This window comes from Rhinolophus sinicus, chromosome 7 (assembly GCF_057876585.1).
Source record: "Rhinolophus sinicus isolate RSI-liver-muscle chromosome 7, RSI-T2T, whole genome shotgun sequence".
NCBI lineage: Eukaryota > Metazoa > Chordata > Mammalia > Chiroptera > Rhinolophidae > Rhinolophus > Rhinolophus sinicus.
The window spans coordinates 22,944,700-22,969,970 of NC_142507.1; the positions used below are offsets into that span (position 1 = coordinate 22,944,700).

The 25,271-nt window shown below is 40.0% G+C and overlaps 1 protein-coding gene across 1 annotated transcript in view; it reads right to left on the bottom strand.

Moving 5' to 3' along the window:
• Positions 1–15,220, bottom strand: part of RP1 (RP1 axonemal microtubule associated) — a 247,901-nt gene extending 232,681 nt beyond the window's left edge. Inside the window, exon 1 of the mRNA XM_074318846.2 lies at positions 15,078–15,220. The gene's annotated coding sequence lies outside the window, so the exon portion shown is untranslated. The remainder of the gene's footprint in view (positions 1–15,077) is intronic.
• Between the last annotated feature and the right edge of the window lie 10,051 nt (positions 15,221–25,271).

Below are 25,271 nucleotides of genomic sequence, written 5' to 3' on the forward strand. Positions count from 1 at the left end.
AGTACACTGCTTTTCCAGACACCTCATTGGCTTTTCTCCATCTTAATGGCTTTGTTACATTAGGGAACAACTAATGCAGGACCCTTAAATTCCAAGTCATCATAAGACCATCATCTAGTGTAATAATCTTGCTGTGGGGGCAGAGCCCCAGAAAGCAGTTTCCAGGCTCTTGGCCTCACATAGAAAGGTGTTGGCTCAGGTAGTAAATGGCCAACTGTCATTGCATGGCCATCAGCTGTGGCTAGTTGGCCGTCAGCTGTAACCAGTGAGCCGTTGGCCACTAATATAACTGCTGTGGCTATGCTAGCAGAGAAGAGAGAAGGAAGATGGGGCCTAGCAAGAAGATGGTGGCTGGGCTGGCAAGCGCGGATGGCGGTTTGCGGACAGTGTGGATCCAGCCTCCAGTGAGAGTATAGTGCCGCCAGAGAGAATATAGTGGTATGACTCCCCTACCTATGGCTCCGCGGGTGTTCCTTTTTGGCCTCACCATATCCTGCGTTCTTGTATGGGGAGTGGGAGCAGAGACCCCGCAGGCCTCCCTGCATGACAAATGGCGCAGCGAGCAGGGTCTCCCGCATGACACTTGCAATAAAGGAATTGCTTCAGCAGAATCTGAGTCACGGTTATGGTATCCGCTACTTCAGTTCATCTAAAAGTGGAGGACTCAATGGTTTACAACAAAGCTCGTAGTTAGACAGTTCCAGATATAAGAAAGTTCTTACTTCTGTTGAGTCAAACTGGTCCTTAAGATGTGTACTCTTTTATATAAGTTCTATACTGGACAGCAACAGGAGTTTTAATGTAAATTATGGAAATATCCCCAAAGTTAGGTTTGATGGGGAACCCCTTAGTGGCGTTAGCTGTTACTTTACACTCTCAGCACTAAACATGAAGGAGGCCTGAAAATAGGTGATAGGGCCCCAAACACCCAGGTGGGTTTCTGGACAAATTTGTAGTTCCTGGCTGAGCCATCCTAGATTGTAAGATCACGAGATGTGATAATTTTTTTTTAAGTCAGTTAGTTTTTAAATTAGCTTTGGCGTGGTTTGTTCTACAGCAATAGATAACTGAAACATTGACATATACTTAAAGTTTCAAATAAAACTTCATAGACTAACTGTAGCCCATTCCTAGGCTTCTTAGAGAGTCTTAAATCCCTGGACTGGCATACTCCATGGCCCCAATCTTACAAACTTAGAGCTGCATTTCCCAATATTTATTCCAAGTGATGCCACTCTCATCAGTCCCTCTTCTTGGAATGCCAGATCCCATTCAAATTTCTTTTTATGAAAACCTTAACCATCTTTCTGGCCCATCTCATGTGCCCCTTCCTCTAATAGGTCTTTCCTATCCTCTCATCCAGGGTTGTAACCCAGCACCATCAATAGCCACATGTGTATCTGAGTTCAGAGAAGCTTTTGCATACCAGGATCTCGCCTTCCTTAGGCTCCTTATGGCATTATTTCATAGTGTTATCATGGTATTTTAATTCTCCCTTTTAGCATAATGATGGTGTGCACTTTCAGGATCCTCCTAAAAGTACTCTAAGGAACTATGTTTCTTTCATGTCTGCATGCCCTTTGGTGCCTATTTTAAATCATTCTCCAGTACTGGCCTGGCTTGGATTGATGATGCCGTAGGAATCAGTCTGAACAAGGTCTTTTTAGTCACCTGAATCTCACACCTGGAAATCTGTGTGACAGCAGCATTTGCACAAATCAGGGACCTGTTAATAGAACACAAGAGCTTTTGGAGAGAGCTCAGGGCTTGAGTCAAATAGTTCTGCTCCATGCTGGAATCCCAAGTATACAGGTTCCTAATTGGATAAATTTGAGCAGACTGTTTAACCCCCTCTATGCTACATTATTTTCATCTATAAATTAGAGTTATTCCCATCTAATAAGGTTATTACTTTAAGCGATATCATGTATGCTCAACACTTAACCTAGTGACTGAGACATAGCACTGATATATATAAAATGTTGGGATAAAATACTTTGATGATTGACTGTGATGTTGCTGCAAATCCACTCCTTGACTCATTATAACATTGTTCAGTGAGACTTTTTTTTTTTTGGAAAAAGCAAAGTTCTGGAATCACATACTATTTAAATGTAAATCCAAGCATTCTTAAATTTGAGGGAAATGCTATTATACTGAGAGCTTGCCTCCCTAGCTTCATATCAAATCTATATTCCTCGCAAACATTAAACTAGAACTGAATGTATTAATCAATTCTCTTTCTCCTGAGGTTATTTTTGGTCTCAATATTGGATGAGATAAAACACTGACAGTTTTACCTCCATCTCATGTCAAAATAATGATGGTTGTGTCCTTAAAACTAAATGCCACACAACTGACACAGCACAGTTAACAGGCATTTACGTCTTTTTTTCTGTTTGCTTTGGAAAGACTGAATGGAAAGTAGAGTCTACGCCTCACTCAAACCACCATGCCTCATTTTTCTTGGAAAAAAGAAGGTGATGACTGATTTATCCAAACATGGTTAAGATGTCTGGTCTATTTTCTATCCTCCCTACAATCAAGGGTCATAGTTTCATGGCAAAATAAAGAAAAGGGATTAAGATACATTGAGCATTGTAAGAGGCAGTACAATAGTAGGAGAAGGCATCTCAAAAACCTCTATTTATAGTAAAGATGCTATTATTAGCAGGACTTCTTATGCCAAGATTTTAAAGAGTGAGCATGTACACAGCAAAGGCTCAGCTGTACAAGTAACAAGTAACTAAAACTCTGATTTGGTTCCTAAATATGTTATCAGACACTCATAGAAATAACTCTTTGGAAAATTAGTTATTTGAGGATGAAAATGATACATTCAACCTATGTGAAATCTAACACCACAAACCCACCAGAGCGTGATCACTGGGATGAGCCAGGGGAATAGCGCCTTGTTAACAGAGGATGTCCTACATGCTGTTCCATCACTTGCAAGGAGTAGACATTGAGCACATAAAAGTAAATGAAGGCAAGGACCAAGCCTCCCTCTTCTGTGCCGAGGCTAGAACCACCTCGTATCTACTGAGGAAAATGAATAGGAACAGTGCTTCAATAATTGATTCTTTTTTTCACTTGCACAGCCCAATTCCTTAGAGCGCTTTTTTGCTTTCAATGCTAAATGAACCACATAATCCAAAAACGTTTACATCCAGAAGCGTCCTTAGAAGTTACCTTATCCAGTGCCAGAACTTTACAGATAGTGTACTGATACCCAGATAATAAAGTGACTGTCCTAGAGCCACACAGCTAATATGTGGCAAAACTTGAATTACTTCTAATTTCAAAGGTTGGGTAACTTTAACTAAATTGTTGACAAAGTCACTTTCTCTAAATAATTGTTTGATTCATGAGAATAAATGAACTTTTGTGACCGTGCTTCTCGGTGGATATGCAGCCAAGTGGGTCTAATGTCAGTCAGTGGAAAACACCATGTGAAGATAATCTTCCAAAATGAGCAAACAAGCTCCATTACCTGAGCAAATCAACCTCTTATTTAGTGGCCCAGGTTTTCCTCTGTCTTGTGATTCTTACAAAGGATAACAAAAAAAGATTAGACCTGGGAAAATAACACAACCCCTATGTTCTGAATTTAGTAGGTAAGTAGCATCATCTCTCAGTAGAGAGGACAATGTGTTATGAACTTAGTCATTGTTATTAACTAAATTCTGCACCCCCCAAAAGATGTTGAAGTCCTAACCCCCAGTACCCATAAACGTGACTGTCATGCAGGGTGTCATGCGGGGTCTCTGGTCCCGCTCCTCACATAAGAACACAGGATATTGTGAGGCCAAAAATGAACACCAACGGAGCCATAGATAGGGGAGTCATACCACTATATTCTCTCTGGCAGCTGGTTTGGAGATACAGGAAGCAGGAACCACACTATCCGCAACCTGCTGTCCACGTCTCTCTGCTAACGAACCTCACTTGCTAACTGCAATCCGCTCTTGCTAGCTCCCACTTGCTGCTAGTGCAGCCACGGCAGTTATATTAGTGGCCAATGGCTCACTGGTTACAGCTGACGGCCAACTAGCCACAGCTGATGGCCATCCAATCACAGTTGATGGCCATTTACTACCTGAGCCAGCACCTTTCCACATGAGGCCAAGAGCCCGGAAACTGCACTCCTCGCTCTGTCCCCACAGTGACCTTACTTGGAAGCAGGGTCTTTGCAGATGATCAAGTTAAAATGAAATCCTTTTGGTGGGCCTTAACCCAATACAACTGCTGTACTTATAAAAAGAGGAAATTTGGACACTGACATACCCTTAAGGAAAATATCATTGAAGATGAAGGCAGAGACTGAGGTGCTGCTTCTACAAGCCACAAAATGCCAAAGACTGCAATTCCTGAAACTGGGGGAAGAGACAAGGAACAGAACATTCCCTCACAGACCTCAGAAGGAACCAGCCCTACTGACACCTTGATCTTGGACGTCTAGTGTAGGGAGAGAGTCCCAGGGAGTAGTTTCCAGGCTCTCAGCCTCATGTGGAAAGGTGCTGGCTCAGTTATTAGATGGCCATCAGCTGTAATCAGATGGCCATCCGCTGTGGCTGGGTGGCCATCAGCTGTTACTGGTTAGCCATTATCCACTAATATAACTGCTGTGGCTATGCTAGGGGGGTTGGTTGGTTGGTTGGTTGGTTGGCAGAGAAGAAGATGGCAGATTGCAGATTGCGTGGTTCCTGCTTCCTGTGTCTCCAACCCAGCTGCCAGCAAGAATATAGTGGTATGACTCCCCTATCTATGGCTCCGTTGGTGTTCCTTTTTGGTCTCACCATGTCCTGCGTTCTTGTGCGGAGAGTGGGATCAGAGTTCCTGCATGACATCTAGTCTCCAGAACTGTAAGACAATAAATTTCTGTTGTCTAAACCACCCAGTTTGTGGTACGTTGGCACACCTAGAAAACTACTATTGTTGCCTCGTTTGAAAAAGAACGGAGTGAAACAATTGATCTCACTGGCCCCTCAGGCCTAACACCTGTGGTTTCATAAAGGCATGGGCTATCCAGAAGCTGAGTCCACATTTGGCCCTAGGAACCTATCTATAGTAATGGGAGGGGAGGGGCTGCATCTCTCAGACAACGAACCAATATTCATTAAGAAACTATTATGTGTCCCGCACCAGGCTGGGCATGGGACAGTCAGGAACAGAAAGACACAATCTCTGTGACCCAGTATTCAAGTCTCCCAGGAAAGAGCCGGTGTAAACAACTAATTACAAATGTGACGTGCGCTGTGGAAATGCCGAGCCTACCCTGGGAAAATTAGACTAGTCTGTGGGCCAGGGGAGACTTCCATGAGCAAACAAGGTTTAAAGAGAGACAGGAACGGGGGTGAGGAATTAGCACCCCAACAAATAAAGGTGGGGTGGGAGGGGGCGGTGTGCATGTTCCAAGCAGGACCAGCGCAAAGCTCTCACAGTCCGACCATAATCTAAGGAAAGGGAAGTCTAGGCAGCCAGGAAGGGGAGAATAGAGGGCTGGCAAACAACAGCAAACATGTCCTCTGTAGTACAGAGACAGCCGCCAGTCACAGACCGTTAAGGCCACACAAGGCTGAGGAGGTAATGTTCACAGCAGCTGCAGTAGCACACGTTTCAAAGGAATTCTATCTTTCAAGACTCACATCATGAGTCACTTCCAAACTTCAGTTATATTTAGATTTCTGTTGGACCTAGTGGCATTATTTCTGTTTTCTATTTAAAAAATGGAGTCTAGCAGGCTGAAAACAGAATTTATAAATCAGTATTTATTATTTAACCTACATCATAAAACCCATTTTACTTTTCAACATGTTTTGATCATTAGGTTCCTATGAGAAGGTGTGTTCTGTTTGTTTATTTGTTTGAAAATAATTAAGAACAGTTGGACAAATACTCCAATCTATACAAAAGGAAAGATACACAGAACACTAAATACTTATTAAATTGGTTTCTGACAAATTATGACAACATTCTGCAAGGATTAATATTGTGATGTGTACCAGCTTTCTCCTTACCTCCCTCAAGACAACCCAGGAATGAAGGCATTTGGGATGTTGTATTTTCCACATAACTTTTAAGACTTTGGTTCTGCTCTTTGCATTATTAATAATTACTGTTAATATTTATTGAGTATTTAGAATGTTCCAGGCACTGAGCAAAGCTCTTTACATTCATTTCTTAAGCCTCACAACAGCCCAGGAAAGTAGGGACTTTTATTGTCCTCACTTTAAAGATGAGGAAACTGGAGCTTAATGTTGTTAAATAACTTATTCTCCATCACACAGAAACTAAGTGCTGGGAGCCACTTATAATGTCAATGATTCCTGAATTCATGAGGAAACTGTAGTCTTCCCCAGGTTTCATTCTATGTATTAACTATATAGAGGTAACTGGAGAGGTCTTCAAATGGTTCATTCATCATCAGAGCACTTGATTTTCACCTTATGGAACTTGAAAGTATTTGTCTGATACTATTCATGGCCACACCCAACTCCCTGAAGGATAGAAGAGCACCAGGATTTTAATGTCTTTGGCCACTGTAAGTCAAGTTCAGCCCAAGTTGTGTTCAGGACCAGCGTTCTCTCTCCCGAGTCCCATGTGAATCACATTGTGATGTATGAAATCTTCCTACCCAGTTTATCATGAGAAGATCAATCAACAAAATATCTCATGAACACCAGTTCTGCCAATTGATACAATTCAATTCAACAAGTATTTTTTGAACCATATAGAAAGGATTGCTAGCTGTATCTTAATATCTATTCTTTCCTTCTTTTTAATAACAGCATTTTAATTTTTTTGTAAGCCAAGCACATTTCCCAGTCTTTGTTGCAGCCACCTGTGATGATGTCACTGCTCTAACCACCAAGCTGGAGGCAGTAGTGCTGTATAGTTTTTTCAAAAAGACACCTGAATAGTGAAGGGCTCCTTTTTTGTTCTCTTCTTCCTCCTTTCTGTTCTAAAATATAGCTCAAAGGCTGAAGTTCCTAAAACCATTTGGACCCTGCGGTGGCTTTGGGAATGGTAGCCATTTGTAGCAGAGTAAAAAGATCAAAGAATCATGGGTCTTACAGTTGTAGATGCATCTTACCAGCCTTGGACTGTATCTTCATATTTTTTAATAAGAAAGAAATATAGTTGTCTATATTTCATGTTTCAGTTGTGTTCAGCCAAAATTATCTGAGAGTAGCACCCACTATGTGCTGGGCACTAGGCTAGAAATAAATCTCCCTCCTCCTCCCCCACCGCCAATACACACATACAGACAAGAAAATAAATAGTTTGGGTATTTGGACAATGTCTGATCTAATGAAGTAATTACAAATAGGTCATACCAACCATAAACATTTCTTCTAAAGATTTTACAGAAATCCCTTAGAGGACCTGAAGTGTTATGAAACATTCTCAAATCCACTTTGTGTTAATTCTTCTCCCACACAGAGTGGTACATTTTTTTCTGAATCTACAAAGTGAGGTCTAGCTTCCCATTGCTTATTACATTCAAAGACCATTACACTGAAAATGATTAACTCAAAACCAGTAGGAACATTTTTCCTTCTGAATTCTACTTATTAAAAAGTAAAACCTACATGCCTATATTTTTATTTTACTTTTCCTTAGGAAGCCTCTTGACAATAAGTGAAATACCTATAACTTTGATAAGCTTTGAATTATGCTGTAAAAATAAAGACTTTGTAGTTTCCCGAAACATATTTGGATCTGAGACTATAAAAAAATTGCTGAGATATTGATACTCATGTTAATTTGGAAGTGTAAGCATCCCTCTGTAGGTCTAAAGACCTTAAGTGATGAGTAACAATAGTATGTTTTGTGACTAAAGGAAAGTTTGGCAAAATATGTCAAATAGGCATTTAGGTGTAAGGAGCTAAAATAATTGCCTATATTGAAGAGTTTTTCCTTTAAGATTTGTCTTTGTTGAAGCAAAAGTCAGATTGCCTTTTGAGCTACAGGTATTCAAATCAAGAACATCCAGGGCTAAGGGTGAGTCCAAAGCTACAATCAGGACAAGCAGGCAAATTGGTCATTTCCTGACCTGGCACTGGGGTTGGACCAGTATGAGCCTCTGAGCATTTTGCGTTCACCACTTACTTCAGCTAGCACTCCCCACCGTGAGCATCAGATCCCAAAAACCCTTCCTTCTACTCTGTTATATCTAATTCAGCACACATTACCTGGCGCTGTAACGTGTTTTGTCTCTGTGGCTTGTAGTAATTGCTGGTTTGAGCTTTTTGTAAATAATTTATCAACATTAAACCTCTTATATTTTCCTTTATTTCACGTTCAGATAAATACCATGTTTCCCCAAAAATAAGACCTAACTGGAAAATAAGCCCTAGCATGATTTTTCAGGATGACATCCCCTAAACATAAGCCCTCATGCATCTTTTGGAGCAAAACTTAATAAGACCAGGTCTTATTTTGGGGGAAACACGGTAGAATGGAAGCCCTGGGGTTGGAAGTGGCTCTGAGATCAGCTATGGCTCTTTATAAGGCTCACCTCAGGTTAGAAAACCACAGCTCAAACAGGAGAAAAGGAACTGAGTTAAGACAACTCATAAGAAGAAAGGCTGGAATAAAGCAACTACCAGGTGGAGATTCTAAATTAAATGGCTTTGATCTGACAAGCACCGGTTCTGGCCAGTCTTTCCCTCAGGCAGAGAAGGAAACGGGTGGGGTGGAGCACAGCCAGAAGAAATGTGACGTGTCCTTTGAGTGATTTAGAAAGAGGAATGCAGAGGATCTATTAATAAACTTGAGCGTCCTGACCTACCTCTAGAATAGCCTAGGGTAGTAAGCTCAGTGTCTTCTGAAGCAGGCATTTAAGTTTCCCTGTCTCCCTCTCATATCCGCAGAACAACATTGAGTAAGTTGGTGTTGAGAGGAGTTAAAGATTATTGTTAGGAAAAGAGAATGTGTATTTGGTTGAATAGTGTCCACGCCAAAAAATCATATGTTGAAGGCCTAACTCACAGTGCCTCAAAAGGTGACCTTATTTGGAAATAGTGTTGTTGCAGATATAATTAGTCAAGATAAGTTCATACTGGAGTAGGGTGGACCTCTAATCCAATATGACTTTTATCCTTATAAAAAGGGGAAATTTGGATACACACACACACACACACACACACACACAAAGAATGCCATGCAAGATGATGGCAGAGATTAGGGTTATGCTTCTACAAGCCAAGAAACACCAAATATTGCCAGCAAATACCAGGCATGGAACAGATTTTCTCTCATAGCTCTCAGAAGGAGCCAATCCTGCTGACACCTTGATCTTGGACTCCTAGCCTCCAGAACTGTGAGAGAACAAATTTCTGTTGCTTAAACCACCCAGTCTGTGGTGCTTTGTTAGGGCAGCCTTAGGACACTAATATAGAAGGTATACACCCAACAAGACGCAAGACTCTGAACAACTCTGAGCAATCAGGTCAGTCTAGAGCCCAGGGCCCTCCACACCAGGCTCCCCAGAGAGTAACAGTGAAGGACAGTGTTTCTCTCAAACCCTTAACTACATGTCTTCTGTTGATGATCTTTGTGAAGTCTCTCCTACCATGCACATGTAGGGAAGAACGAGGCAACCCTGATGTCTGGGTAGAATCCCTACAAAGTTAATGGACCAGTACGGTAAGTTCTCACTTAACATCATCGATAAGTCCTATGACTTTAAGCAAAATGACATATAACAAAACCAATTTTACCGTAAGCTAATTGATATAAACAAGTCAAGTTCCTACACATTTCAACATTTTAATGAAATGACATCGAGCTCTGGGTGGTGAACACACAATGGGATTTATAGATGATGTAATACAGAATTGTACACCTGAAATCTATGTAATTTTACTAATAATTGTCACCCCAATAAATTTAATAAAATAAAATTTAAAAAAGAAAAAAAAGAAATGACATCGAGGACCTACTCTACAATGTAGAGTAGGGCCTGCTAAACTATTAGCTGCTTGCAGGCCAGCTCCATGAGTGGGCCCATCTGTTTTGTACACTGCAATCTTCCTAGGACCTCGCACACTGAGTGGATCACAGTAAGAACTCTTATTTCCAAGATAAATCTAAGAGCTCATACTCCACAGAAATTCTCTGCAACCTGTAAATCCACTTGATACACACATATCTGTTAACATGTCCCACCTGAGAAGGTGGAGATTCCCTCATGTCCCCTTCCTGCTGATCCCTCAGATGACCACTCACATGTTAGACGAATCAACACATTTGCAAGCACTGCTGGCTTCTCAGAGCTCTTCCTGTCTTCAAGGAGACTGGACTAGAAGATGCACAGGACTTCCCATCACAAGGAAGTGGTTAGCCATGCTGGGCTTCCAGTCAAATAAAGTCTTGTTCAAAATGGATAATGTTCATAACTTGGGAAAAACAGACTTCTGTGGTTTCTAGTAAAAGTGGCTACCATCCTCTTTTAACCCTGAAGCACAGCCCCTCCACTTATTCAGTGAGTGTGTTGAGTTCAGCTAAATTTCTGAGCCTGTTTCGTGGTCTGTGAAGTGGGACTAACACAATAATCACTAAGATTTCATGAGATGGTGGTGATAGTTACTGCTTATTGAGCACTCCTTTCTTCTGAGGTCAATACTACTACTCTCCCTGTTTTACCAAGAAGTAAACAACAGCTTAGTGAGCTTGGGTAACTTGCCCACGTTTGTACTATGAAGTAGATCTATGTTTCCAACCCAAGCCAGGCCTTGGCTCCAGAGCCATGCCCCACCCCTTGATCATAAAATGTGCCAGGTGTCTGGTGTCCCATAAATGATGGCATTTATTTTAATGTCACCATCAGACCCTGTAATGACAAAATGGGAGAGATCCTTCTAGCAAAAAAGTCTACATTAAAAAAACAGGCCTCCAGAGGTTGAGGACCACTGCTGTAAGTCTCTCGAATGATATCTGTTCCCTGAGTTGACCAGTCCTGACACTCCTGGCATCACAAATATGAGCACGAGGATGAAAGCTGCAAGCCCCACCCACAAGAGACCTGGACTAGAATGTTCTAGGGAGAGTCATCATTTCTGTGAGGAACACCATGGACCACCATATCTGTCACATCAACATAACTTGAGGTAGATCTTCCTGGGATGAATTTACTCACATTTCTACTGGAATAACCAGCATTACTTCTTATAGATTTGTCCTTTCCTGCTATTTCCATTTGTTAGACAAATGTATGGGTCTTGGAGCCAAGGTGTGAAGATTTGGGTGTTAATAATAATAATAATAATAATAACAACAACAACATTTGTAAGACATTTAAAATGTGCTGGGCTCTTAAATATCTAAAAACCCTGTAAAAGAGGTATTTTATCTGCATCACATTTATGGAAATGGAGACTCAGGGAGGTGAATGACACCTCTGCATTGACATTCTCTTTGAGAGGATCCATCTGACTAGCGAGTATGTCTCAGGAATCCAGCTTCCCAGTATCCCTCTCGGTCTGTTCCCAATTTCAGATCTCCTTAGGAAGACACCTAGTAGCCAGAACCAAGCCTGAGCACTGGCCCTTCTGTTCTGGGCCTTAAGGAGAAAGTAATCATGTTTTGCTTTCTTTCTCTATATTTGATTTCCTTTCCTATCAGAGTAGTAAGACTTAAGGAGCAGATAATAGGATCTACACGGAAGGGAAAGAGACCACAATTGTTGCAGGACTTGAGCAGACCAGGAGCCTGCATATGACCAGCCTAGTTGACCAGCATCTGCATTACCCATTCAGGGCAAAGTCTGTAGAATTAGAAGGCATTTGCCTGGCCTTGTGTCTTTGAACAGAACTCTCTTAGGGACCTGCAAAGACCTTTGGAAAACTGCTTTTCTCTTCAATGCTGAAGAAGATGCCATCTGAAAAAGCATCAACAACAATGCTTTTTTGATCAATTAATATTGAAAGCTTAGATAATAATTATAAATTTATAGTAATACTTCACCAACCCTAATATTACTAAAAAATGTTTCTTTTCACTTATTCTAGAGACTGGTTTATAGATCATGAACAAATGTTATCATTTTGATATGCTCTTCAGGGATACCTTCTCTGAGACATCAGGTAACTTCACAGGTGAATCATGCAATTTTTTTAAAAAAAGCAATCATGGACAAATGTTACCATTTCAATATGCTCTTCAGGGATGCCTTTTCTGAGACATCAGATAACTTCAGATGTGAGGCATGCAATTAAAAAAAAAAATCATCAATCAGTCTTCTTTTTTTAATTAAAAATGTTATATCCGTATTTACTAGTTTCACATATGAACACAACTAAGACAAGAAATTTGAAATTCTGAGTTTTGAGTCACTTGAGTAATAGAAAAGCGGCTGAATTTTTTTAAGATTCATCTTTAATTACTTAATATTAACTATCACCATATCATGTTTCCCTAGACAAATTAGGAGAGCATCCATTCATTCAACAGCCAATCTCAGACACCTTCTGTCACTATACTACTTTGTTGTAATAAGTGATATTGATATTAATGTCCCTGAAATGCTACAAAAATTTTGAAATACCTTCTCAAAGAATAACCAAAATTTATTTCATTTATTTGAGTAGATTTCCATTATTTGAGTATAATTATGGTATGTATGATATTGTGGTATTAATTCATAAATTATCACGATATATAATTAATTAAAATATGATATTCATCATCCATGCATAGCAAGTAGAAATTTATTTGTAGAATGTCCTAGCAACATTTATTATTGATCTTTTTGCTGTTTGATAGTTACTAAAATTCTTTTGTGACTAAGTAATTCAACCTGGAACAAATTCAATGGCCAGTGTTTACACACTCTGACAATTAATCACTTGAAAAGCCACAACTTATTTTTTTAAAAGCCAGCTGTGGTTTCTGTATGACTTGCCCAGCGAAGTCATGCCTGCCAAACTTCTAAAGTATTTTCTTATACTGAAGGAATCCTTCAGCTGTGGTAATGCCCAAGTCTTCATTGTGTTCACAAGTTTCCAAGGGTGCCATCTGGCTTTTATGGTATGTTGTTATTAAATGATTCTAAGATATTAAATAAAGTAAATACAAGCAGAAACTTAAACACCTATTGCTATGGTGACAATGGCAAATAATTTAGCAAATCACTTTGAGTTTACTCAGAATGTATACTGAAAAATTTAAATACATAAATTCTGGTTGGCCAAAAAGAAGAGAATGTGGTTTCATAGTATATTCTTGTGAAAGTATTATGCCATGAATTTCAAATATACCAAATGAATAAGTAGGTTGAGGACTTAAGAAGCTTTAAGTAGTAGAAGCTTTTGTTCAATTTGTTTTTCAGTCTGTGGGGCCAGGCTGACAGACCCTCTTCTGAGGAGTCATGTCTCCCAGCGAATCATGGTTCACCCCAGTGATGCCACCCACTGCTCAAATCTGGCTGACTGTCCCTCCCCCCAATCACCATGGTCTCTCTGGCATCCAAATGGTGTATCACACTTCCTGAGGCTGAAAAGTGGCCCTGTCTTGGATGCTGAGGGGTCTATGACAGCCAGCCACATGCCTATATCTCCATGTGGAAGCTCCAGTGCTAGTCCCACATAATCCTGCCACCCCCACAGATATGACACCAAATGTGCCACAGGCTGTGTGGGTCTCCCGGCACGGACAATGATGGACAGCATGCCACACCCAGAACAAATAACATCTATTTCTTTATATATTGAGTACTCACAAAATACTAAGCACAGTATGTGGTGGCTTTACACAGCCCTGCCATTATCATTCCCAATATACAGGTTTTGGAAACAGGAGAGAGAGGTGAAAGAACTCGCACAGCGTGGACTTGGAGCAGGTGTTCTGAACCACTACACAATATGGCCTCCATGTAGAAACCTTAGGGACCGGTGCCGTTCCTAGGGTTGGGGAGTGTGTCAGGTGAACATAGTGAGTTAGGTGAGTTAGGAACGGAGTTTCTCACCAGCACTGCCCCGGCATCTACTCTAAGACTTCTGGCCTGTCTCACATCTGAAATGAGCCAGGACTTGGTGGATCACTAATGCTCCATCCAGCTCCACAGCAATCAGAACAGCTATTAACTTACTGGAAATGAAAACAAACTTCCACTGGAACTGGTAAGCAAAGAAATCTAAGATAAGAATATTCATGTTGTGTAGCACTAGTTTACAGAGTGTGAGGAGCTATGAGGCACCCACACCGGGGAGGAGCCGGGTTCCAGCTCAGACCTACACCTTCCGACTCCACATCCTGTGTTCTTGCCATGATGCCCCCATAGCTTCTCCTTTCAACTTACTTGTTCTGCAGACTAGGAATATGTTTGCAGCTTGAATGTTAATAATTGAACATGAAAAATTGAAAATGAAAGTATATGAGAAATTAATGTCATTCAAGTTAGAAACCACAGAGCCACATTAAACTCCTGCTTCTCCCATTTGGGAACTAAGTCCCTGAATGTATCCCCACTCCATCTCATGTTTTAAACATTCTTTTCATATTCTTTGATCTGGCCCTTCTCATCCCCAATAGTCATCTCGCATCAGACTGTCTCAATAGCCTCCTAACTGGTCTTCAGGCATCCATCTGGTCCTGTCCCACTGTGAGCCTCTTTCCCGTTTGCTTCCACAGTTAATAAATGTCAGTTATTATATCTAAAACTTAAGAGTGGTCATATTATTCCTCTGCCTAACACCCTCCAAGGGTCCCCCAGGGCTTTAGGGATCAAATCCCAAGTCTGATGTGTGGCCCACAGGCTATTGAACTTGAAGGCAATTGTCCAAACCTCTCAAAGCTAGAATACCTTAGAAACATCTGCAAAAATGTCCCTGCAAGAAAAATAAGTTCACTCACATTCCACACAGCAACCAAGATTAAAAATTATTTAGCTCAGGGCTTTCCTGCTTTCTTTACCATCTTTGGCATATTTCCTACACCGTTAAACAATCTTCCACATTTAAATAAAAGTTAGCTATCCTCCCTTATAAAAACCTAATTATAAAACTTAAAATTTTAATTACCATTCCCTACCAAAAACAAAAGGCAAGGAGAAAAATATATATATAGTTTACCTGTAATTTCTAAAACATATGTAGAACTTCTTCAGTTGCTCCCAGAATGACTTAATCAAGAGGGCTAAAGTCTGGAATAATCAGAGCGAAGGGCTTGGCGTCACTGGGAGCCTGTTCCTCAGATGAGGCTTAGGAGTAAACCTGGTTTCTGTTTGTGCTGGTCAAAGGGAATAGCGATGTTTGAAGTTTGCGTTGTCACCTGTAACAACAGCAAACACTTCCCATAAGTCCCAAACCACACACTGGCAAAGAATAGAGCTAGTCTGAGGTCATGACTGTTATTATGCATCAGTGAGTGGATTCTTCTCTTCTGATAAAGAAATACACAAACTACAGCACATATAGCTGCTTTCCCTTGTCTGTCCAGTTGCCTACAATATCCAACAAAATAACCTATTCTAAATAAAATTGAATTTTGTTAAGTGGTTAACAAAATAACCTATTTTGTTCTTATTCTAATTAACAGATCTTTTGTGAGATAGATGTACTGTGACATATGAACAGATGAGCATTTTACCTTATTTGAAGTTGATATTTTGAATATTTATCTAGAAAAGTATGTTTTAGTTTATTTAAACACCATAATGAGTAGATCAAGTCCCATGACAAGTAAATTGGTTAAATTCAACAGACATCTTTTTAGAGTCTGCTACATCTAAGACATGTGCCTGCCAAAACAACAACAAAAACCCTCTGACTTCCAAGAGTTCACAATCCAATTAGCTTCTGTACTAGATGACTATCAATATTCACATATTATTTGTACTTTTCTCTCATTCTCTCAACAATCATATAAGTACATATTCAGAACAGACAGACATAAGCTCTGAGCAATGCCAGCAGCCCGGGGAGGTAGGTGCCCCAGAGGGTGATAAATTTATTAAATCATTTGTCATCATCATTACCTTCATTTTGGTCACCAGAACCCCAGGTTGAAGGTATCATGTTGTTTTGTGATGGGCTTTGAACAGCTTTATTGAGGTATAATTGAGACACAAGAACCTACATCTATTTAATATGTACAAGTTGATGAATTTGACATACGAAAGCTCCTGTATACCATCACCACACTCAAGGAAACAGACATATCCATCACCTCCCAGAGTTTCCTTGTGTCATTTCTTGGGGGGAGGGGAGGAATGATAGTTTATTTCTTTGTGGCAAGAACATTTAACGTGACATCTATCCTTTTAACAAATTCTGAAGTACACAATAATGTTAATTATAAGCACTATATTGTACAGCAGATCTCTAGAATTTACTCATCTAGCATAACTCAAACTTATACCTGTTGAACTACAGCTCTCCATTTCTCCCACCTCTAGTCTCTGGCAACTCATATTCTCTGCTTCTATGAGTTTGACTATTTTAGATACCTCATACAAATAGAATCCAGCATTATTTGTCCTCCTATGATTTGCTTAACATAACATCTTCCAGGTTGTATATGTTGTAACATATAGCAAGATTTCCTTCTTTCTTAAGGCTGAATATTCCATTATACCTATGTGCATCATTTTCTTTATCCATTCATCTGTCAATGAACATTTGAGATGTTTCCATATCTTGGCTATTTAATAATGCTACAGTGTACAAAACAAATGAGTGCAGAGATCTCTTCAAGGTCCTAATTTCAATTACTTTGGATATATACCCAGGAGTGGGATTGCTGGATCATATGGTAGTTGTATTTTAATTTTTTTAGGAATCTCCATATCATTTTTTCCACTGCTGTTGTACTATTTTACATTCATGCCAACAGGGTACAAGGGTTGCAATTTCTCCACAACCTCACCAACACTTATCTTATTTTTTAAATAATAGCCATCCTAACAGGTGTGAGGTGATGTCTCACTGTAGTTTTGATTTGCATGTCTCTGATAGTTAACGGTATTGAACATTTTTTCATATACTATTGGCCATTTGTATGTTTTCTTTGGAGAAATGAAGTTCAAGTCATTTGCCAATTTTTAAATCAGGTTTTGGAGTTTTGTTTTGTTTTGTTTTCCTACTGAGTTGTAGTCTTATAATGGTTTTAATGCTTAAAGAAAAGGCAAAATCTGTTTGGTTTTCTCTTCAATAAAGAAACTATCTTTTTTTTTTTTTTTTTTAAGTTGAAAAACACAAGAAACAAAGATCTTTCAAATGTAACCTTAGAATGTGAAATCCAGAAAGCAAGAAATTCTATCTGGAAGAACCTGTGCCTTTCGAAACACTTACATATTCTTGACAAGTTAAGCAGCAGGGGGCAGGATGGTGCACGGTAAAAATCAGAGGCCCACCGTCCAGAAACCTTGGGCTGGTCCCATTCCTGCTACAAGTCTCTTCACCTCTGCTGTGTGTCTTTTAACTCATCTGCAAAGTCAGGAGCTGGGTTGGATAGACTTTCCTACACTTAGCATACTTCATCTTTTATTCAATAATATTACTGCTATCTACTATGTGTTAGACACTGTGTTAGGTACTGGAATAGAGCAGTAAACAAAGTCCCTGGCAATTTGGAGTTTACATTCTTGTAGAGCTGGTAGACAATTCACAAGTAATTTCACAAATAACATTGCTTCAGACAGTGCCAAGTGCTACAAATAAACAACGGCCTTCTTTCTGACCTTTTGTTTAGTAGTCCTGACCCTTCCAGGACTTTGCACACCTTGGATTGCTTTTTCCCTAGATATGCACATGGCGCGCCCTTCTCCTTATTTAGATGTCAGCTCTGATGTCAGTCATAAGAGGCCTTCTGAGGCTACTCTGGCTACTGTGGGTTCACCCTACCTGAGTCACTATATAGCATGTCACCCTGGTTTATGTTATTTGGGGCATTTTGCTATGTCTGAAGCAATATCACTACTTTACTTAGAAGAATACAATCTCCAAATGGCCAGTTTTTCTATTGATATGCAGGTAGGCAAACGATTTCATATCTACCTTGTCTAAAATGTCCCGTGAACTATGGAATGAAGAAATTATTTCTGACCTATCTTCTAGAAATCCTAAAGAATATTTTAATAAGTATTAAGTACTGGACATACTTTTATTTACGTATTTTTTATTATTTTTTAATCTATTTTAGATCTTGTTAAAGATATCACATATGCGTACATGCACCAGGAATTTATCTCTTTCAATATAGGAATTTAGACAATGCCCTTAATTTCTCTAAACCTCAGTTTTTAAATGGGACTAATAATCTGCTCCCTGCAGGACTTTTTTCCCCTGATTCTTAAATAATATAATTGAAAGCTCCCAACATAGTATTGCTATATTAGGAGGGTACACCTACTAAATTGTCAATGAATTAGAGTTAGTAGTTTAGTGATTATTTGAAAAAGTTTCCAGTAAAATGCTTCAGTGCGCTCTTATATAAAGCATAACTTCTGACTTTTAAAAATAGCAAGATCACCAGACAATAAAATCAGATTCTCAATGGTGAGTCACAACAAAGAAGAATGCAACGTGCATACAGAAAATATTATGGTCTACACTTGAACTCCATCAAGCAAAGAAACCACACAGGTACGGAAAATGTGCCTCTCCTTCCACCCTTCTCAGAGTCCAGTCACACACTAGCACTGACGCTGAGGGTACCGAGGCCCTGCACAGCGACAGGCAGTAGGCGGTACCAGTGACAAACTGGCGAGCTGAAGAATAACACGAGACAGCGGTCAGAGCAAAGGGGAACTTGCTCAGGGATACAGACACTGACCCATAGAAGTAGAGCATTTTCCTGAGATCAAACGCCGCTTTGGTAGCAGAGTCTGAACTCAAATTCGGCCTCTTGACTATTTAATCCACTGGAAGGCAGCTGCTATGTCCACATAGTCAGGTTTAAGTTCAAGGCCTAAGTAAACAATAGAGCAAAGGGAATTATTTTCATTCCATCAGTCAATACACATTTATCAAAGACCTGTTTGACTAGATACAAACATTTTGAGGATTACAAATTCGATGAGCCCCTACACAGATCTATAGATGTCTGAAAAAATTCTGTCAGCCTCATCCTGTTCTCTGCATAGTCACTATACGCCAGCTTGGCCTCAGTCTTCACCAGGGGAAGAGTCCTGATGTTTTCACAAGATGCAAAATTATAATATTTAGGGGGAGATATTCAGTAGAAATAAATCAATACTCAGATTATGCTTTGTACTGAAGTTCAAATAAAAAGCATGCACAATATTATCATATTAAGTATCTCAAAATTTGTGCAACAATTTGCTTGGGATATATTTATAGAAGAGAAGGGAGGGAAAAAAAGAAGAGCATCTGTGAAAGCACAGAAGCCAGAGAAAGCCTGATGCACTGAGACAATTAAATGCAATATATCAATGTGGTCAATGGTGACATTAGGTTGACCTATATAAATTGTCATGTTTTTAAATAAAAAATTGTCAATTATCAGTAATTGCATCATTTAACTTAACATATATTCTGAGGTAGTAGAAGAGGCTGCTGGAGAAGTGGGCAGGGGTGTTTGGATTTACTCTACAGCCTATGAAGAGCCACTAAAGAATTTTAAACAGAGGAATGACATTACATTTATAATTACCATTCTGATAATATGGTTTTGCTTGAAAATAATGAAATTGGATTTAAAGAAACCAGTTAAATGATTGCACTAACAGTGATTGCAGTATTTATTGTAGTATCTATTGATTGGGGGCAGAATAACAGCCGCCTAAACATGTTACATTCTAATTCCTGGGGCCTTCGACTATGTTACACTGCATGGCAAAAGGAACTTTGCAAATGTGATTAAAAATCTTGAAATAGGTCAATTAAGTGAGCCCAGTGTAGTCACAAGAATTCTTATAAAAGGAAGGCAAGAGGGTCAAAGTCAGAGGGAAATTGGAAAATGCCATGCTTTGAAGATGGAGGATGGGGCCACAATCCATGGGCTTCAGGCAGCCCCTAGAAGCTAAAAGAGGCAAGGAACAGATTCCCGCCCGCCCTCCCACCCCGAGAACATCCAGAAGGAATGAGGTCCTACCATTTTGATTTTAACCCACTGGGACCCATTTTTTACTATTGACCTCTAGAACTGTAATATTTGCATTGTTTTAAGCCACTAAATTTTTGGTCATTTGTTACATCAGTGATAGAAAACTAATACAGAAAACTAAATTATGGGTCATGTCATCGAACTCAATCTCCAGCCCCTCTTCCCTTCCCAGAGTTTGGATACACCATGAGTCACCATTAGCATAACAAAAACATCCCTATTAATCAGAAACCCAGGACAAAGTCTAGACCAATTCATTATTATACCACAATTCTTTCCAGAGGAAATGTTGCATTTGCACTACCAGTGTACTCCCTTACCCATAGGGGCTTTGGTTGATTTTGAATGGCTCTTAGTAAAGGTCTTCTTGAGACTTTTTAGAAGTCTTGCTTCATCTGTAAGTTCGCAGGCTTAAAATGGATCTGAACAAATACATTTATTCCAAACATGACAACCATATCTATGAAAATGGGTATATTTCATATTGCTATATTCCTGTCTCACTAGAAATTTGTGAGCAACAAGAAAGCAAAGTTTGTTTAAAAGGACAACGTTTAAGAAATAGTAGGACCAGTCTCCCTTGGACAGTTTCAGTTTTGCACAGTTCTGGGCATGGATGGTGGTGATAGTGGCACAACAATGTGAATGTACTTAATGCCACTCTACACTTAAAAATTATTAAGATGGTAAATTTTACACTATGTATATTTTACTACAATTTTAAAAAAGATCCTTTGGGTTACTTTTGGACTAATTTAGTCTGAGCTCAAGGAGAGAATCTTTTCCAGTTTGTTAAAACAATGGTGTCGCTTTTCCATTCCCTTGAATGGGGCCATGGAAAGCTGCCAATGATGGAGAGAGGAGTGAATTTGCCGGGCCATCTCCCCTGGGTCAACTGCACAATAGTAACTCTCAGACAGGAGGGGTCTCCTCACCCAGTGCAACCTGCTGAAGATTCTGCTGTGTTTATGGGAAAGTCAAGTTTCAGAAGTGGCCACTTAGGCTCAGAAGGTAAGTAGGACTTTGCAGCCAGAGGTTCCATGAAAATACTAACTGGGCACCTGTCCTATAAAAAAAACTTATAAATTTAGCTGATGGTTGGCATAATGAGATCCTGGTTCATTGATTATTTTCCCTATGGCTTGTGATTGGAATTTTTGGTGAAAACTTTAAAACCTAAATTATCTCTCAAAAACATTTCTCTGCAGAATTTGAATGTGTTGTTGCTGTCTCTTCCTCTTCTCATGGCTTTAAGTTTTGTATTTCCTCATCTCTATTTGCTATCTTATTGCAGGGACTGAATTTTTCTGCTTGTTGTGTTATTGTCCAGATGTTTCATGTTTGCATTTCCTCATGTAACATCTAAAAAGCTTCAGGGAAGAACTCTACCTTTATCCTTTAAAACCTACATTTCATGTTCTACTTGTCTGTGAAATGTTCAGGTTGATAGACATTTGTTGAGCACCTATTATATGCTACTGACAATGGCATATTAGGCTCTGGAGATATAAACATGGTAGAGAAACAGACTATAAAGAGTTCCTGCCCTTCTAAAAACACTCGATATCTAAGGTGAGCTTATTTTTCTGATAGAAAATGTCCCCTCATGTGATCTTTTGAACAGGTTTTGGGAACTTATAATAATAAAGTGAATAAAGATTTACTTTTACAATTGACAGTCTTTATTTCTTCAGCAAATCTCCAGACCTCACCTGCCTATAGGCACAATTAAATTGTGTTTTCCTGAGTTTGCAAGGGTGTGAGGCCTCATTTGAGTTGCTGCAGAGCCTTAATCCTTGGCAAGTTTCTAAGTGCCCTCCTCAGCAGACTCTTGAGTTTACGGAACCAGGTCCAAACTAAGGAGACATATGCCTGAATACACCCATCCCTCTTCCTCCTGGGAATCCACGGCACATGCGCACTTGAGCAAGTGGCCTTTTGACAGCTGGGCTGCTGGCACTCTGTGGGTGTGGAGCTTCTCAAAAGGGTAAGGGTTCCCTGAGGAAGCCATCCAAATCCCACGACTTCCCTATGGTTTTAAAAATGAAAGGAGAATGGCTCTTTCCCCAATGTTGGACCACACTTTAGCACCTGGGCACTCAAAGCAACACTATCTATTAGAAAACAGTTTCTTCAGCTTCTGATTCTACTGCTTGGATTTCCAGTTGCCTTGTGCCAGTTTATCAAGCCAGGCAAGGACAATGCCTCCTTAGGAAGTATTCATGGTGGCGGCTCAATGGTCAGACCATCCCAGCTCTGCAGCCTTTGGCAAATCCACTAGCCTCTATGTGCTTTAGTTGCTTTAATTATAAAAGGAGAATATTAGTAGTAATTATTAAATTGGGTTGTTGAAGATCAAATTAAATAATTACAAACAGTGCTTAAAATACCGTTCAGTGAATAGTGAGCACCCGATACATGTTAACTGCTGCTTTTTTCATCATCATGTTTATCAGTTCATCTCTCCCCCCTCCATCCTTTGAGGCACATATACACAAAACTTTCCCTGCTTCAGCAGCATCTCATTCCATATCACCCCAAACAACTAGATATCTAGAATAACCAGGATGCCATTGGACCTATCTGAGACATCAGGGAGAAAATGCAGACAGTCATATTCAGAAAGCACCTCATTAACCTGTTTATTTTACATCTATTGAAAGACCCACCAATGTTGTCACACAACAGCCTAGCCGATTGTCCCCCCGTGTCTTTCCTTAAGGAAAGAAGAGTCTGTGAGATTGTGCATCTCTGGGACTGTATATTTTTCTCTATTTCGTCTCCAAAAGAGGGTTTGCAGCCAATGACGAGTAAGATTCCCCCTGGGAGGTGGGGACAACTCAAGCAAGGTGGAACCCCGTGGAGACCCCCGATGAACTGCCTTAGAAAGATTTGGGAAGGGGCCTTGTCTCCTCTTCCCCCTGCCTGGGAAAACCCACTACTGATTCTGGTTTTTCCCCTCTCACTTAATTGTGAGAAAAGTCTTTAGAGCGATAAGATCAAACTCTCTCTGCTCAGCTCTATAAAATAGTCTCGACATGTGATACATGTCCTTTAGGGAGTCACATACCTCACCTCAGTCATCATAGGACTTTTTGCTTTGGCTCTTTGGGGACCAACATAATTGGTTTGGGTTGTTTCTATAACGTGATGGATGAGTCTCACAGACTGTCAAAAACAATAACACTCCCTTGTATACTTATCAATAAAAGCCACCAGTCGGCTTTATTCTGGGTTCCAGTCTTTCAAGACTGGAGGCCCCCTGGCCTTCTGAGATTTAATTACATTAAGTCTCTGTTTGTTTCTTTCTTAAAACTTAACCCAAAGCCACCCCTCCTCGCACCCTCACTGCCCGTGTTACGCTGGACGCGACACACCAAAAATAAATGTGTTAATGATATTGTAAAAGTTAAACTCAATCTGAGATGCCAACAGATAATGAATGAATTAATATGTTATCCAGAACTTCAACATCCTTAAGACCCACTTTACTCTCAAAATAGAATCAAATTTTGCTGCAAGTATCTGGTTTTAACAATAATACACAGTTGAGCAGCAAAATCAGAGTATTTTAACCACTCCACTTCATTTCAAACTTTCATGAACACAGCTCTGACTCTAAGTCAAAAACAAATGCAGTACCATCAAAAGTATCCATCCTTTCTCCCCACAATTTATACATCTTCAGTTTTGCCACTTGGTTTTGGTGGCCCTGTTTTGCACTCAGATTTCCCAAACATGTAACCTTTGAGTCATTCTTGGCTCCTCTCTCCCTTTTCCTTCCTGAATTTAATAAACTATCAACAAATCTGCTGCTACTTGTTCCAATATAATGCTATACCTCAGCAACAATAGTGTAAACGTCTATTGTTGTGACCACCTTTCAGGGGGAATTCCAGCTACAAGCATTCGAAGGCCCCAGTGGAAACCTGGAGAGGGGTTGCTCCAGGCTTTCACTGCCCTCTTGTCCTGACTCACATGAAGAACTGGCTTCTCAGCTGGAGCGGACAAGGAAGGGAAACAACTGAGCAAGTGCTTCCTAGCTGTCCAGAGTATCAGGAACAGGGGCTTTCCCACAAAGCCGGGCCAACTCTAGGCAAAGGAATGTTCATGTTCCAAGGCACAGCCTAGGCTGGAGAAATCCCTTTGAAGCTGTGCAAAAGCCTTGCCAACACCAAGATTGAGAGCTCCTCCACTTACCTTGGGAGGGGCTGTTTCCTGCCTGCTTTTCACATGAGGGAAGTGGAGTAGCAGTCATTTTGCATGATTTTCCCTTCAGACAACAAAATCTAAAAACTTAACAGAAATAAGCTTTATGTAAGATAAGGCATCAGATGGGCCAAGATAGTCAGTCCTGAAGGATAATTTTACTACTTTAGAGACCTGTCATCATAACGTACTTATTTTTAAAAAAACTGTTTAGAGATTCTTTTCCTTCAAAATCAGATTAAACATTCCTGGCTTCTTAAGTAATTTCAAACCTCTCCTCACCTTGACTATCCGTCTCTGAATGTGTTTCTGGTTGTAATTTCTCTTAAATAATGGCATCCAGGAGGGAATGCAGGGTCCCTAGGGAGCCTTAAAGATCAGCTCTTTGCCCCCACGCTGTAGTGTTTCTACATGTTGACCTTGGCTAAAATTCTTACTCCTTTTTCACATGAACTTCTCCCAAGCCCAGGTCTTTTGTCCTGACCTAAGGAAATTGGGTTTGAAGGCTTTTTTGTGTGTTTTTGCTTTTTAGGAGAATCAGAAAACATCATAACTGAAGAGTCCACCGAAATTGCTGGTACAGTGTTTTCAAGTTGTGGGTTACAGCTCATTTGTTGGCCATGAAATCAATTCAATAGATCACCATTAGCTTTTTCTTTAAAAATGAAATAAAATAAAGAAAAAATCAGAGTGCATTACACTCATGAAGGGCAAGTACTGAGCTCAGTTCCTCAGCTCTAAAACAGGGGTAACAACTGTATTTTCCTCAAAGAGGAATTAAGGAGAAACACATTAATACTTGTGCCAGGAATCATGAATTGAACTTTACCTGCATTATCCTTCTAACCTTAACCACAACAACCTTTTATGTTAGATATTGCTGTTATCATCCATCAGACGAGGAAACTGAAGCAGTTTGGTCCAGGCTTCCTGCCTGCTTTTCACATGAGGAAAGTGGAATAAGAATCATTTTGCATGATTTTCCCTTC